At 42.3% G+C, this 17,358-nt stretch overlaps 1 long non-coding RNA gene across 1 annotated transcript in view; it reads left to right on the top strand.

Annotated features, from left to right (window-relative positions):
* Positions 1-9,795, top strand: part of LOC141100230 (uncharacterized) — a 39,413-nt gene extending 29,618 nt beyond the window's left edge. The window contains exons 3-4 of the long non-coding RNA XR_012234653.1: positions 4,018-4,230; positions 7,165-9,795. This is a non-coding gene — a long non-coding RNA (uncharacterized lncRNA). The remainder of the gene's footprint in view (positions 1-4,017; positions 4,231-7,164) is intronic.
* The last annotated feature ends 7,563 nt before the right edge of the window (positions 9,796-17,358 follow it).

Here is a 17,358-nt window from a genome sequence, read left to right on the forward strand (position 1 = left end):
GAAGACCAAAAAATAGCAGCAAAATACATAAAGTGCCAGTGCCTATAAAGTTAAGGCACCCATGCATGTACATGTCTCCATGAAGATAACAAGACTAAATATCTCAAAATACAGATGAGTTAATGAAATAGTACAGAGAAATAACTAGTCTACAGAGACAAAAAGTGAAGGGTCCACACTGGAGACATGTACACATGTGGTCAAAATTGTTGATACCCCTCATTTAATGACAGAAAAACCCACAATGGTCACAGAGATAACTTGAATCTGACAAAGGTAATAATAAATTAAAAATATATGAAAATGAACAAATGAAAGTCAGACATTGCTTTTCAACCATGCTTTCACAGAATTTTTTAAAAAATGAAACTCATGAAATAGGCCTGGACAGAAATGATGGTACCCCTGAAACTAATGTGACAAAAGGGACATGTTAAATCAAGGTGTGTCCACTAATTAGCATCACAGGTGTTTACAATTTTGGAATCATTGAGTGGGCCTGTATAGAGGGCTACAGATACTCACTGTGCTGTTTGGTGACATGGTGTGTATCACACACAACGTGGACCAGAGGAAGCGAAGGAAAGAGTTGTCTCAGGAGATTAGAAAGAAAATTATAGACAAACATGTTAAAGGTAAAAGTTATAAGACCATCTCCAAGCAGCTTGATGTTCCTGTGACTAAAGTTGCACATATTATTCAGAAATTTAAGCTCCATGGGACTGTAGCCAACCTCCCCGGACGTGGCCGCAGGAGGAAAATTGATGACAAATCAAAGAGACTTATAATACGAATGGTAACAAAAGAGTCCAGAAAAGCTTCTAAACAGACTAAAGGTGAATTTCAAGCTCAAGGAACATCAGTGTCAGAAGTGGACTTCATGGGAGACGACCAATGAGGACACCATTGTTGAAAAAAAATCATAAAAAAGCCAGACTAGAATTTGCCAAACTACATGTTGACAAGCCACAAAGCTTCTGGGAGAATGTCCTATGGACATATGAGACTAAAATGGAACTTTTTGGCAATGCACATCAGCTCTATGTTCACAGACAGAAAAATGAAGCATATCAGGAAAATAACACTGTCCCTACTGCGAAACATAGAGGAGGCTCTATTACGTTCTGGGACTGCTTTGCTGCATCTGGCACAGGGTGTCTAGAATCTGTGCAGGGTACAATGAAATATCAAGACTATAATGGGATTCTAGAGAGAAATGTGCTGCCCAGTGGCAGAAAGCTTGGTCTCAATCGCAGGTCATGGGTCTTGCAACAGGATAATGACTCAGAACACACAGCTAAAACACCCAAAAATGGCTAAGAGGAAAACATTGGACTATTCTGAAGTGGACTTCTATGAGCCCTGATCTAAATCCTATTGAGCATTTTTGGAAAGAGCTGAAATATGCCGTCTGGAAAACGCAACCTTAAAACACTAGACAACTGGAGCAGTTTGCTCTTGAGGAGTGGGCCAAAATACAGAAGTCTCATTGACAGTTACAGGAATCACTTGATTGCAGTAAATAACTATTTGCTTTTGTGTTCCATTTTCTTGGCAAACATTTAGAGAAGCTTTTGTATTTTTTTGGCAAATATGTCAATAACGTTAGGTCCTACTGAGCTGCAATCCTGTGTAAATTCTTCCAAAGTTCTTGGTTTACCTATGTGGCAAATTTGGGACAGATTGGTCCATTTAATTGATTGTAAATTAACATTTGCTTTTGGTTTTGTTTACTTGTCTTCCTTTTTGTCTAAAACCTTGAAATGCCTGATTTATCTATATGCCAAGTTTGGTGCAAATTGGTCCAGTCGCTTTACAGTACATAAAGAATAGACAAAAGATTTTATATATATTAGCTATGAACCCGTTCTACGCCCGGGTGGTGGGCATTTTTATTGGTATATGGTCTGCCATCCTGATATGTGCTGCACCCCTCATTCCTATCCTGGTATGTATGGTATCCTCACCCCCCAATCCTGGTATGCATGGTACCCCTTATCCATATTCTGGTATTCAGGGTTCCCTCACCCCCCAATCCTGGTATGCATGGCACCCCCTCATCCCTATCGTGGTATGCATGGTACCCCCTCATCCCTATCGTGATATGCATGGTCCTCTCACCCCCCTATCCTGGTATGCATGGTGCCCTCACCCCCCAATCCTGGTATGCATGTTCCCCTCACCCACCTATCCTGGTATGCATGGTCCCCTCACCCCCACTATCCTGGTATGCATGGTCCTCTCACCCCCCAATCCTGGTATGCATGATCCCCTCACCCCCTTATCCTGGTATGCATGGCCCTCTCACCCCCCTATCCTGGTATGCATGGTCCCTTCACCCCCCAATCCTGATATGCATGGTCCCCTCACCCCCCATCCTGGTATGCATGGCCCCCTCACCCCCCCAATCCTGGTATGCATGGTCTCCTCACCCCCTATCCTGGTATGCATGGTCCTATCACCCCCCTATCCTGGTATGCATGGTCCTCTCACCCCCCAATCCTGGTATGCATGGTCCCCTCATCCTAATATCCTGGTATGCATGGCCCTCTCACCCCCTATCCTGGTATGCATGGTCCTCTCACCACCCAATCCTGGTATGCATGGTCCTCTCACCCCCCTATCCTGGTATGCATGGCCCTCTCACCCCCCTATCCTGGTATGCATGGTCCCCTCACCATCCTATCCTGGTATGCATGGCCCTCTCAACCCCCTATCCTGGTATGCATGGTCCTCTCACCCCCCAATCCTGGTATGCATGGTCCTCTCACCCCCCTATCCTTGTATGCATGGCCCTCTCACCCCCCTGTCCTGGTATGCATGGTCCCCCTCACCCCCCTATCCTGGTATGCATGGCCCTCTCACCCCCCTATCCTGGTATGCATAGTCCCCTCACCCCCCTTTCCTGGTATGCATGGTCCACTCACCCCCCTTTCATGGTATGCATGGTCCCCTCACCCCTCTTTCGTGTTTCGTGGTATACATGGTCCCCTCAGCCCCCAATCCTGATATGAATGGTCCCCCTCACCCCTGTTAAACTGCACACATTAACAAAAACCCATTTATACTCACCTTTCTTCCCTGTGTCCAGCTCTGTCCTGTTCTGGGCATGTTGTGGTGCCGGACTCGGCGCCTGCGCAGTCCTCGCTTTCCGCTGCCATGTTCTTGAAGACACACTGCAGTGTGTCTTCAAGAAAATGGCGGTGGTAAGCGCAGGCGCTGATTCATGTCTGGAGTGGGCGTGTTGTGGTGCTGGACTCGGGGCCTGCACAGTTCTCGCTTTCCGCCGCCATGTTCTTGAAGACACACTGCAGTATGTGTTCAACAAAATGGCGGCGGTAAGCATGGACTGCGCAGGGGCCTATTCCGGCACTACAACACCCCCACTCCAGACACCTGAAGACGCAAGACCCCGCCGGCAACAGCCACACCGGGTTCGGTAAGGTGTTGCGGAGATCGCGGTAAGCGTTCAGTGCTTACGCATTACTGTGATCTCCTGGGGGTCTGCGTCACTCTGTGGGGGATGCGTCACTCTGGATCCAGACTGCGCAGGCGCGCCGCTCTTGCCCAGTCTATAGAGGCTTCAGACAGAGTGACGCTTAGCCCATTGTATTATAGATAAACAGTGTATATATATTATTATACATAAACTATGTATATACAGTACAGTATATATTTAAAATGTATAATAGAATCATGATACCATCAGCTAACCCACTTTAGACCACCACCAGTATTACATGTTATTACCATCTCTGTAAGGCAGCATTCACACATTCAGCATTTGGTCAGTATTTTATAGACATGGTGAGGTGTTTCTACTATACTTTTCCTCTGATTTGTTCCACTCTTGGTTTTAACTTTTGAGGTAAAATACTGACCAAATACTGAATGTGTGACCATGGCCTAAAGAGCAGTAATTCAATTGGAAACCCTCATATAAAAGCTCTGAGTTTGTATAGGTAGATTTGACTTGTCAAAGCATACTTGTTCTTTAACCATATATTTCCCCAGTAGACATACCAGAGGATCCGGATGTCACGTTATTACACCTACTCCCGGTCTTACCTGGTGGTTCCATGGACAATAGACTGGAAGACTTTACTCAAGAAGGTGTGAGTTCACCTAGAGCCTCCCATCACTTCCACAGCGGGGAACCACGATTAGTTCTTTATTATGGACAATTCTCCAGGATGCTAGGTCTACAAGAGCTGCGGTCTCTTCATAATGGTAAGAAAATGCTTCATTTTAATGAGTACATATCAATAGGTAGCAAATTCAAATTTCAAATGACATCTCATTGTATGTTCTAGGGTGCTACAGTCATGTGAAGAAGTAAGCAGTAAGCATATGCAGTTCTTCTTATTTTTTACCTTGTGGCATAATGACATTTGATGTTTATTCAAACACGATATGTAGATGTGTCACTAAACAAAAAGAAGAGAATTGACTTCACAATATTTATTAACCCTTTCACGACATCCACCGCACATGTACAGCATTGCGGGAGGTCAGTCCAAGCACCGGCGTGATCAAAAGCGGATGTCAGCGCTATATGACAGCTGACACCCTGCAGCATCAGTGCTAGTGCCGATTAAGGGTGTTTAACCCTTGTGATGCCGCTGTCAATAGAGACAGTAACATTGATAGGCTTAGCGCAGGAAGGATTGTGATCGCGTTGTGCCGATGGTTTCCATGTTGACCCCGGGCCGAAAGATGGCTGTGGGGTCACCCAGGTATGTTGGTGTGTAAGCTCATGCTCAGAGAAGGAGCTGACAATCCTCCTCCCTATGGGAGATGCACTTACCTAATGCCTGCAATGCAAAAGCATTGCAGAGTATTACATCAGTGATCAGGGTCGGGAAAATTGATGTCCCATCCTTGGACAAGGTAAAAAGTTTAAAAAAAAAGTTTTAAAAATTGTAAAAATAATTTTTTTAAAAAACCCAGAAAATACAGAACAAAAAATGTAAAAATATTAATTCAATAAATACTTATATTTATGTAAAAACAAAAATAAACAAATACAGTACGCATATTTGGTATTGCTGCATCTAGAAAGACAAGATCAATAAAACTGTCCCACTAGTTAACCCCTTTAGTGAACACCGTAAAAAAAAAGTAGCAAAAAACAATGCTTTTTCATCACACTGATGAACAAAAAATGGAATAAAACAAGATAAAAAAAGTCAAATGTAAATAAAAATGGTATCTCTGCTAACATCATCTTGTGCTGTGAAAAACAAGCCACCATACAGCTCCATCAGCGGTAAAATATAAAAACAATAGCTTTCAGAATAAAGCGAGAGCTTTTTTTTATTAAAGGAATCTGTGACCTATGTTTTCGTACATAAGATGCGGCCACTACCATCAGGGGCTTATCTACAGCATTCTGTAATGCTGTAGATAAGCCCCCGATGTAACCTGAAAGATAAGAAAAAGGAGTTAGATTATACTCACCCATGGGCAGAGTACTGCAGTGCGCAGGTGCCGGACCTCTCTGACCTTTCATGACACCTGCGCACTGCAGTACTCTGCTTTGCCCTCAACAGGGCAGAGCAGTGTGCCTGCGCCAGAGCTGCAACGGGAAGCAAAGAAGAGGATGTCATCGCTAGAAGATGGGAGGCACCGGACCGCGACACCCATCGGACCCGGACCGGACCGCCCCTGGGTGAGTATAATATAACTCGATTTTCTTCTCTTTCAGTTTACATCGGGGGCTTATCTACAGCATTACAGAATGTTGTAGATAAGCCCCTGATGGCGGTGGCCGCATCATATATACGAAAAAATAGGTGACAGATTCCCTTTAAATTGTTTCTGTTGCGTAAAAGCTGTGGACAGGGGGTGTCTGTGTACAACTGAGCCAAGCTGGCCTTACGTGTCCCCAGGGGGTGCAAGCGGGGGGTCACACTATGTGATCCTTCTGATGTAATAGTGACGTCAGGCGGGGTGGCGCGGTGCGGTTTCATCACACAAGCACTTTGCAATTTACTTATTAAAAATCCTCTCCAAAAATGGAGAATTTTTTACATGTTATAGTGTACAGTTCGATGCCTAGGTTGCTGGCAATCCTGCTGTGCCCACCTGGTCACTTACCTAGAGATGTAGTGCAAAAATGAGCAGGCGCCACGCTTTAGGTTCTTGCTTCGCTCTGAACCTAACAGGATTGCAAGATCCAGCCAGCTTCAGTCCCCCTGTGCGTTTCCCATGCACCAGAGGCAAAGCTAGCAAAGAGCACAGTTGGGACCAGCAGCACAATCATGTCGCTGGTTCAAACTGTCAGTTTTCAGATTTACCCCACTTCCAGCAAAGCATGAAGTCTGGAGCAGTGAGCTCCTGAAGCTGCATTCTGAAACAACGCCAAGTCTATTCAAATTATATACTGTATTTGTGGGAGGTATAGAAGCAGGAGGGAAGGAAGGAAGGAAGTTTTCCATGCATAAAAAACTTGATGGCATAGATGGAAAAAAAATTTCATGGAGGAGTGGAAAAATATTTCCATTCGGTGTCTGGGATAAAAAATAGCAATATGTGATAGATTGATAATAGTTTTAAGCCGTAGACACTTATATGAAGCGCACGCTGAAGGCTGTATCTGCTTGAGGAGGTAGAAACAGCGAAATGTGAAAAAAGGTTCTAGACATTGAAGGTGCAATTTTTTTATCAAGATCCTGCTGTTTTGGTGCCTCGGCTTTGCTGAACTTTTGGTACCCAGCTCTACTGAACACTACACAGTAGCTGCTCAGATCAGGGCAGAGAGCTTGGCTATCATTACAAATAGCAGAAAAAAAGTATAAAGTTCTAACATTCTAGGAATGTGTTCATTTTTCCCTACCTTCCTCTTTTTTGACACCTCCAGCTTATGATTGGTCAACATCATGCAGGGGGAAAAGTACACACCCCCAGAAACAAATCTCTTGTAATGCTCCGATAAGCTAATCATAAATTATAACCTAAACTTTACAAGCTAATATCCCCACAGCAGAGAGGAGAAATGGAAAAATAATATATATATATACATATATATATATATATATTACTCAGCTCTGCAGCCACTCCTCCATGATGTGGCCAGTTTATTATGCTAAAACCAGTTAAAGGTCATCTCTAATGTGATATTTTTAATTTATAATTTTGTTTTCTATTGTCTGTTTTTGACAGAACAGGACGGAGTGCCAAGTAAACGGATAAAACATGGCACCAATTTTCATAGCTTGGCAAGGGATTTAGAGGAAGGGGGTACCAGACTTTCAGAAGAAGAAAAGTCAAGACTCCTTGACAAAACTGACAATGAAGCTGATAAGAAAGATTTCTTGTTGGGAATGGCCTCTGGATTTAGCAATGTGGTATGGAAAAGGGTAAAGGCTGAACTACAAGAGGCCAAAAGGAGCGCCTTTACAGAAGTGAACAGAATGAGGAGTGCCGGAGATCAAAGGGGTAGTGCCTTCTCACCTGTGCCTAGTAGAATGGGAAGTAAAATAAACACCATGTTCAGGTCTGGAAAGAGTTTTAGAATCAATGATTTGAGAAATTCTGTGGATATACCAGTGGACCATGGATATAATAACTATTTAACACAACATGAATGCGTGGCATTTCCTAATTCTTTGGCCATCGTCCCTCTTTCAGAGTTGTGGCCTAAATGTGAAACACCGTCATCACCACAGGTCCTGCCACCAACATTCACAACCCTAGGATCTACAGCACAGATCTGGTGTGCCAAATGCAGACTTTCTTTCCACATGACTTCAGACTTGGTCCTACACATGAGATTGCGACATAAGAAAGAGGCAGGATTTGAAATCCAAAGCAAAAGACCAAGAGAACTACAATTATCGTGTCCCATATGTTATGCCTATTTCAGGGAGCGCCATCACTTGTCCCGTCACATGACTTCCCATTGTTAATGACTAACTAGCATAATAAGAGGGACCTCCTTAAATGGCCTATTTAGGGTCCTCAGGATACAGCTTTTTTGTATTATTTTGCATGAACATACCACCTGATCCCAGCAGTAAAATGGCCGACTGATTGGCTGTATACAAGCCGATTGGTGGTTGTTTCTTGGTCTGTTTAAATAGTCTGACCAGACTTTTATGTGCACAGAGCATCATGTTATCGCCACCAGGACAATATGATGCTGACAACAATGATTTCACGCTTGCACAAAATTTGTATTCCTTAATCCGTCCAAATTATGTCAGTGTTTTAAATTACTTGCCAATTGCAGTCTAACCCAATTTCCAGGGCTGCTCCTGTCCTCTTCTGGTCCTAGTCTGAAGTCAGACTAGCCGGGTCACACAAAAGATCGTGTGGACCAAAGTTGCTTTCTCAGTATAGCTCTAAGGAGTCTCAACCTGAGTCTCATAGATTTAGCGCTCTTGCAGATGATTGTGCAAAACGGTTCGACCTCGGACTGGCCGTAGATCTCCCAACCTGAGCATGACAGTCTCATAGAAATACGTAAAGCAGTCATGTTCAAGTCGGAAGACTACCGGGCAGTCTGTGAATTGGGGTTCAATGTTGGACCAATTTGCCTGGAAGTCTCCATGAGCTCATACACTGGGAAAGCAGTTATCGCTCCACACAGTAGACTCTATATGAACTATCAAAACTACAGAATGGTCACAAAGGACCAGAACAGGAAGCTGGAAAGGATGATCATTGGTAAGTTTCAATAGACTTACACACCATTACATAGATAATTTCCCCATGGTGGGATGATTAAAAGATTATCTTATTATCTTATCTTATAATTAGGATGAATTGCAAAATAAAAATTTGATTGATGAGCCTGTTTTAATGGGCTAATACTCAGGAATCAGGAATGAATGTTCATATCAACACTAGTTTCCCAATTATTGGCCCATCTAAACAGACCCTCCCTCCCACTATATTTTAAAGAGGTTTTCTCGTGTTACATGTTTTACTTTATTCGAATCTATCTAAAAATTAGAAAATGAGCTTCACTAACCTCTCTGCTGCTACCCCTTGTCTTTGTTTATATGGCAGCAACCAATGGAAGGGGATAAACCTATATACACTAAGGTGCTACTATTGTTTATTGGGGGTAATCCTCTGGGTGTACTGTGAGGATTTAAAAGTCTACAGTCACATAGAGTTCAAAACGGTTTCAAAATGACAAACCTTGATTACTTCTTTAAGGCCGCAATGTTAGTAGTGCTGACAATAGAAACACTTTAAAGGAGTTGTCCACTTTCAGTAAATCTTATTTCCCATGTGCAGTTTGTTAAAAGAAATTCTTTACTCATCACCCCCAGGTCCACTGATGAGTCTTTGGCAGTTTTCTCATTGTCTGGTAGTGGCTGTGCTGCTGATGTCCCGTTGACAGCACAGCAACTAACAGTCAGCTGCTCTGCCCATGTAGACCGAATGCCCCACTCAGAGCCGCTGATCTCAGTGACTAGCTCCCGCACTGTCAATATGCTGTCAGTGACACAGCCAATACCAGACAGCTGGACCCAGGGACGGTGAGTAAACATAGAGGGAATGTCCCACCCAGAGCTCCTGAACTCAGTAGTTAGCTACTACACTGTCTGCCTGATGTCAGCAATGCAGGCAATACCGGACACCAGTAGCAGCTCCAGAGCCGGACCTGGGGACAGTGAGTAAACATAGATGGAATGCCCCACTCTGAGCCGCTGAGCTTAGTGATTAGCTGCCATGTTGTCAATGTGATGTCTGTACCACAGCCAACGCCAGATAACAGAAGCTGCTCCAAAGATGAACCTGAGGATGGTTAGTAAAGCTCATTTCTTTATAACTAAGGTTGAGCGAATAACTTCGGATAAGCACTTATCCAAATAGCTATAGCACTTACCGAATAGCTGAATACCTGGAGCACTCCCGAAAATCAGCAGTTCAGCGCTGCAGTTGCATGTGTCGCGGCTGTTGTGCTCTCCATGAATGTGTTGTGACTGTCAAACAGCCGTGACACATGCAGCTGCAGCGCTGAACAGCTGATTATCGGGAGCGCTCCAGGTATTCAGCCATTCGGTAAGTGCTATAGCTGTTTGGATAAGCACTTATCCAAAGCTATTCGCTCATCCCTAGTTGTAACCATAGGCATGTAGTTATAAACATATTGTGGGCCAGTTAAGGTGCACACTGTCTGAGACATGTTATAGTGCCCAAAAACAACAGTGAAACCATAATTTGGTAATCTTGAACTGTATTGCTGGCATTAAACCCAGAAGCAGATGATGCAGGTACATAGAGATATATCTGTACTTAGCAGTTTATTTCAATGTATCTGTATTCTAGATGTGAAGAAAAAGTCAGATTTTGTTGTTCCTATATAACTACTAAAAAACAATAAAGAAACTGTTACAAAAATGTAATTTTCTCTTTTTTTGTGAGTCTCCCAGGGAGTTAAACTCAAAACCTCTATAATTCAAGACAACTGGTAAAGCTTTGAGCCACAAGCTCAAGTGATGTCACTGTGAGACGTTTGTATACATGAAGCTACAATGCAGCCCCTGAGCCCACAGGTAGATGATACAGGTACATAGAGATACATCTATTCAGAGCAATGTATTTCTATGTCTCTGTACTATAGAGGGACAATAAAGGAAAGATATTTTTTTTCTTCATATAAATTACTAAAAAATTGTAAAAAAAAATCATATTTACTGCGCTTTTAAAAAAAAAAAAAAAATATGACAAACAAAACACAAAAAAACTAGATGTCCCTGTAATTGTAATGACCCGCAAAACACAGCAATCTGATTATTTATGCTGATTGGTAAATGGCATGAAAAAAGGAGTGATTGATTTTTTTTCTCTATTAAACCCATGAGGTACATGTTCACATGTAACGTATATGCAGCATTTTCTTCTGCTACTTTTATTCTGCATGTGTCCACACCACATGACACAATAACAATCGCCTTTGATTATTGCATGTTTCTTTAATGCGTTTTCCCTCTTATTTTATGTGTTTTTGCTGCAAATGTGAATCTGTGTTTTCTATGCTTTTTAATACTTAAAGCTTTTAAAGCTGTGATTCTGCGCTTAAAAAATGTGACAGCTTTTTTTTTTATATACCTGTATTTCTTTCAGGCTCTCCATAGAAGTTTATTCTCTTAGTGACAGAGCCAATATGCAGCTTAATGACCAGGCAAATTTTTACAATACTGACCACTGTCACTTTATGAGGTTATTAATCTGGAAAGCTTTAATGGATCCCGCTGATTCTGAGATTATTTTTTCGTGACATATTTTACATATTTTACTTCATGTTAGTGGTAAAATTTATTCGATATGACTTGTGTTTATTTATGAAAAAAACGGATATATAGTGAAAATTTTTAAAATTTTGCAATTTTCAAACTTTTAATTTTTATACACTTAAATCAGAGAGATACTGTATGTCACCAAAATACTTAATAAATAACATTTCCCACATGTCAGCTTTACATCAGCACAATTTTGGAACCAAAATTTTTGTTTGTTAGGAAGTTATAAGGGTTAAAAGTTGACCAGCGATTTCTAATTTTTACAACAAAATTTACAAAACCATTTTTTTAGGGACCACATCACATTTGAAGTCACTTTGAGGGGTCAGTATGACAGAACCCAAGTGACACCATTCTAAAAACTGCACCCCTCAAGGTGCTCAAAACCACATTCAAGAAGTTTATTAACTCCTTTACGTGCTTCACAGGAACTGAAGCAATGTGGAAGGAAAAAATTAACATTTAACTTTTTTTTTACAAGCATTTTATTTCAGAACCAATTTTTTTTATTTTCACAAGTGTAAAAAGAGAAAATGAACAACAAAATTTGTTGTGCAATTTCTCCTGAATATGACGATACCCCATATGTGGGGGTAAACCACTGTTTGGGCGCACAGCAGGGCTTGGAACAGGAGGAGCGCCGTTTGACTTTTTCAAAGCAGAATTGGCTGGAATTGAGATTGGATGGCATGTCACATTTGGAGAGCCCCTGATGTGCCTAAACAGTGGAAACCTCCCACAAGTGACCCCATTTTGGAAACTAGATCCCTTAACGAACTTATCCAGATGTGTGGTGAATACTTTGAACCTCCAAGTGCTTCACAGAAGTTTAGAACGTAGAGCTGTGAAAATAAAAAATCATTTTATTTTCTACAAAAATGATTTTCTGGAGTCAAAATTGTCACTACAGCTGTAGATAAATTCCCAAAGGGGTATAATTTCCAAAATGGGGGTCACTTGATTGGATATTTTGCTCTTCTAGCTCTTAAGGGCTCTGTATATGGAGTTTGCAAACTACTCTAGGAAAATCTGTGCTCCAGGAGGCAAATAGCGCTCCGTCCTTCCCCAATTGCAGTACAGTAGCAAAGTCCCTCACCGACCTTACCACCAAACGATATGCCCGCAATCTCATCTGGACCCCAGAGTGCGAGTCCACATTACTCCAGTTGAAAACCCAGCTAGCCCAAAGCCCAGTCCTGACTGCTCCTGACTTCCACTGTTGGTTCATAGTCCAAACAGACACATCGGACACCAGATTGGGAGTCGTACTCAGTCAAGTGGGGGACGATGGTCAGGAACACCCGGTAGCCTGTTTCCCAGAAGCTGTTGGACCGGGAGAGGAAAAAAAATGATTGGCAGGCCCTAAAGAAATTGCAGACCTACCTCTACAGCAAGGAATTCACAGTCTTAACTGACCATAATCCATTAAATTGGCTAAATCGGACTGTTGGCGACAACGGACGTTTACTTAGATGGTGTCTGGCCTTACAGTCCTATAATTTTCCTATCTCCCATAAAAAGGGCAAAGATCATGGAAATGTCAATGGACTGTCCCGACAAGTTTGATTATTGTATTTTTTCAAAAATTTTTTATGGTGAGTGCATTATACTGTATAGAGGCCTATTGAGAGCATATTATAGTATAATGCCTATTGGGGTGCATTATACTATTTAGAGTCTGCCTATGGGGACTGCATTATACTGTATAGCGGCCTATGGGGAGTGCAAAATACTATAGAGGCCTATTGCGGTGCATTATACTATACAGAGTCTGCCAATGGTGTGCATTATGCTACATAGAGTCTGCCAATGAGGAGTATATTATACTATAAAGAGTCTGCCAATGGGGACTGCATTATCCTATACAGAGTATACTTATGGGGAATGCTTTATACTATATAGAGTCTACCTATGGGGAGGGCTTTATACTATATAGAGGCATATGGAGAGTGTATTATACTATAGAGGCATATGGGGGAGTGCATTATACTATATGTAGGCATAGTTGGAGGGCATTATACTTTATAGAGGTCTATGGGGAGTTCATTATACTATATGGAGGCATATGGAGAGTGTATTATACTATATGTAGGCATTTGTGGAGGGCATTATACTATATACAGACTTATGGGGAGTGAATTATACTATATGTAGGCATATGTGGAGTACATTATACTATATAGAGGCCTATCTGGAGTGCATTATACTGTATGTAGGCATATGTGGAGTGCATTATACTATATAGAGGCCTATGGGGAATGCATTATACTATATGGAAGCTATGGGGCGTACATTTTACTGTATAGATGACTATGGGGAGTGCATTATACTATATTGAGGACTATCTGGTGCATTATACTATAGGAGGCTATTTAGAGGGTCATCATACAGTGTGGGGATTACAGTGAAGTGGCCATGATACAAAGTGGGAGATAATGTGGGGTCTTTGTACAGTGTGGGGGCCATCACACAGTATTGGAGCCATCAAACAGTTTTGGGGCTACGAAGGGGTCAGTATACTGTGTGGGGGGTACTATACAGTGAGAGAGAGCATTATACTGTGTATAAGAGAGCATCATACTGTGTACAGAGGAGCTGTAGGGGGAGACTCAGGACATTATTAAATGTAAAGTGGGCATTTATTGTTATAGGTGAACTCAGGTTATTGTGACTGTGAAAGAGGCACACAGGGCATTATTACTTTCTAGTATGCAAAATGTAGGCACTGTTTTCTAGTATACTTACACACGGTATTAGTATATTCAAGAGAGTTGTTTTACCATCTAGAGGGCACACAGTGCCACACAGTAGATGCAGTTATAAGGACACACACAGCAGCGGCTCAATACTGGGATATCAGCAGGATGAGGAGATTGTGCTGGTTGGGAATAGATGGGGACAGTGCAGGAAATGTGAGAAGTCATATCTGTCTATGTTGTAATCTCTGCAGACGAGTCCTGGCTGGAGAAGTTGTCTTGGCGTTCTGGGCCAGGTGGAAAAAACATGAAAAGTGAACGATTTCATCAGAAAGAACATCAGTCACCATCTGTAACAGCTGTAATCTCTTATATGTTCTGAAGGACTGGTATCTACCACTGACCATATGGTTGTAATATCAGTGTTGATCTTTGTATAGAGATTATATTCAGCAACAGCACGGTCATCTGCTGAGGTTCTCCTACATTCACTATTAGAGTGCACCACCATAGTTGTAATCAGGGATTAGTGGTTAGGAGCTGTAAGGTAGCGCTGTTATTCAAGTAGGGGATACTCGCTTAGCCACCACAAAACCAGATCCGGCACGGGTTTTCCATAAAACAATTATAGTCCATGCGGTTTATTCAGCATCATAAACCCACAGCAGTGATATAAAGTTCATCACATCAGCATAGCGTCCATGACAGAGTTCAGCTCTGTAACCCCTGTGGTCACACAGGTAAGGCATACACAGGCTCTTCAGCCTCAGTTATCTCATCCACGTCAGGGTTTCCTCATGAATGCTTCACCTCATCATGCTGCAGACGTGCATTCCCTCCAGGGAATCATCAGGCACGTGCAGCCATTCAACACAGCATTCTTTGCTGTCAGGAAGACAGCCCTCATCTCTCCCAGACGGGGCCTTCCAAAACGGACCAACCAGGGACCTGCATTCACTCCATGTGACCTACCCTGGCCACCTTATATGGTCCGTAGCCACGCTCACCAGGTCACATGGCTATGACCTCACCATAGGTCCTTGAACCATTCTCACACACTTTACAATATCGTTCTCAACCACTCCCCTGGGTGGATTTGTAGGTAACTAGTCCGCCCGTCTCCCCAGCTACCTGGAGACTTCTCCCGTACACATTGAAACAGCACCTCAGCAGTATCACTGCTGATCAACACCCACATAAGTCTCCATCTCAAGGCCACCCACCTTGAGATACACATCGGTCATTCCGTATTCTGCCATTCATCCTCTCTCCTAGGACATCCACACAGCGCCCCCTAGCGGACACAGTGGTCACTATACCACAGGGCCCACTCAGAAGTTCCTATCCCCCCGAACCATGCTCCTTTCCTGAGTGCCGGCGGCAGTGCCGGGTATTAAGATGCGAGACTAGTCCGAGTTTCTCGCATGTGTGATCCTGGCCTAATTTGTGATCTCTGTGAAGTTAACATTGATCAGTCTGAATTGAACGTTGATATATGTAATTGACTGTTCAGACTGAAATCTAGAATGATTTGGTGGTCTATCCCCTGATTGTGATCAGCAATCAACAAGGGTTATTGGCCAGTGTATTGCAACCAATAAAAAGAGTCTCTCAGCAGATTTTTGCTATGTAATCTGAGAGCACCATGATGTAGTGGAAGAGACCCTGATTTCAGCATATATCACTTACTGGGCTTTGTTTTGCTGTTTGAATACAATCAGCGTTTTATTAGCAGGAGGATATCACTCGAGGACAAGCTGTCCTCATACCTCCTAATCCAACCACGCCCCAACCACTGGTTAGCAGCTTTCTGTCACTATACACTGGACAGAAAGCTGTGGAGGTTATGCATAGCATAGCTTGGAATGTTCAGCTAACACTACAACAAAGAAACTTGCTGCACCCAGTAAACTAAGTAAAATATTGCTGGAATCAGGGTCTCTGTCGCTACATCATGCTGCTGTCAGGTTACATATCAAAACCTGCTGTCAGATTCTCCCAAACTGTGGACAGCATGTATCAGGCACTGGCTGTACGATCACAGCCACATATGTTTGCCTCTGAAATGCTGCATCATTTCAGAGAAAAACATGCTTTTAAGAGCAACCCGGGATGGAGCCATGCTGTGTACCAGTTACACAGGCGCGTCCACAGTGGCTTCTCTCCATCTGCTGACAGTGACTGACAAATCTCTGCCTTTATGGGCACATATTAACATATTAAAAGTATGGCAGCCTTTAACCCCTTAAGCCCCAAGGGTGGTTTGCACGTTAGTGACCAGGCCAATTTTTACAATTCTGACCACTGTCCCTTTATGAGGTAATAACTCTGAAACGCTTAGATGGATCCTGGTGATTCTGACATTGTTTTCTCGTGACATATTGTACTTCATGTTAGTGGTAAAATTTCATTCAAATAACTTGCGTTTATATGTGAAAAAAACAGAAATCTGGTGAAAATTTTGAAAATTTTGCAATTTTCCAACTTTGAATTTTTATGCCCTTAAATCATAGAGATACGGCACACAAAAAACTTGATAAGTAACATTTCCCACATGTTTACTTTACATCAGCACAATTTTGAAAACAAATTTTTTTTTTCTTAGGAAGTTATAAGGGTTAAAAATTGACCAGCGATTTCTCATTTTTGCAACACCATTTTATTTTTACGGACCACATCACATTTGAAGCCACTTTGAGGGGTCTATATGATAGAAAATACTCAAAAGTGACACCATTCTAAAAACTGCACCCCTTAAGGTGCTCAAAACCACATTCAAGAAGTTTATTAACCCTTTAGGTGCGTCACAGGAATTTTTTGAATATTTACAAAAAAAAAAAAAATGAACATTTAACTTTTTTTCACTAAAAAAATACTTCAGGTTCAATTTTTTTTATTTTACCAAGGGTAACAGGAGAAATTGGACTGCAAAAGTTATTGTGCAGTTTGTCCTGAGTACGCTGATACCTGATATGTGGGGGGGAACCACTGTTTTTGCGCATGGCAGACCTCAGCAGGGAAGGAGCACCGTTTGACGTGGTCAGAACTTTGAACCCACAAGGGCTTCACAGAAGTTTATAACGTACAGCGGTACAATTAAAAAATCATATTTTTTCCACAAAAATGATCTTTTCACCCCCAATTTTTATTTTTCCAAGGGTAACAGGACCCTAAAAGGTATTGTTCATTTTGTCCTGAGTACGCTGATACCCCATATGTGGGTGTAAACGACTATTTGGGCACATGGCAGAGCTCGGAAGGGAAGCAGCGCCATTTGACGTTTTTGGCTGGATTTGAGATCGGACACCATGTTGCGATTGGAAAACCCCTGATGTACCAAAACAGTGGAAACCCCCCACAAATGACACTATTTTGGAAACTAGACCCCCCAAGGAACTTAT

This window comes from Dendrobates tinctorius, unplaced genomic scaffold (assembly GCF_039654945.1).
Source record: "Dendrobates tinctorius isolate UK_male_01 unplaced genomic scaffold, ASM3965494v1 ptg000103l, whole genome shotgun sequence".
NCBI lineage: Eukaryota > Metazoa > Chordata > Amphibia > Anura > Dendrobatidae > Dendrobates > Dendrobates tinctorius.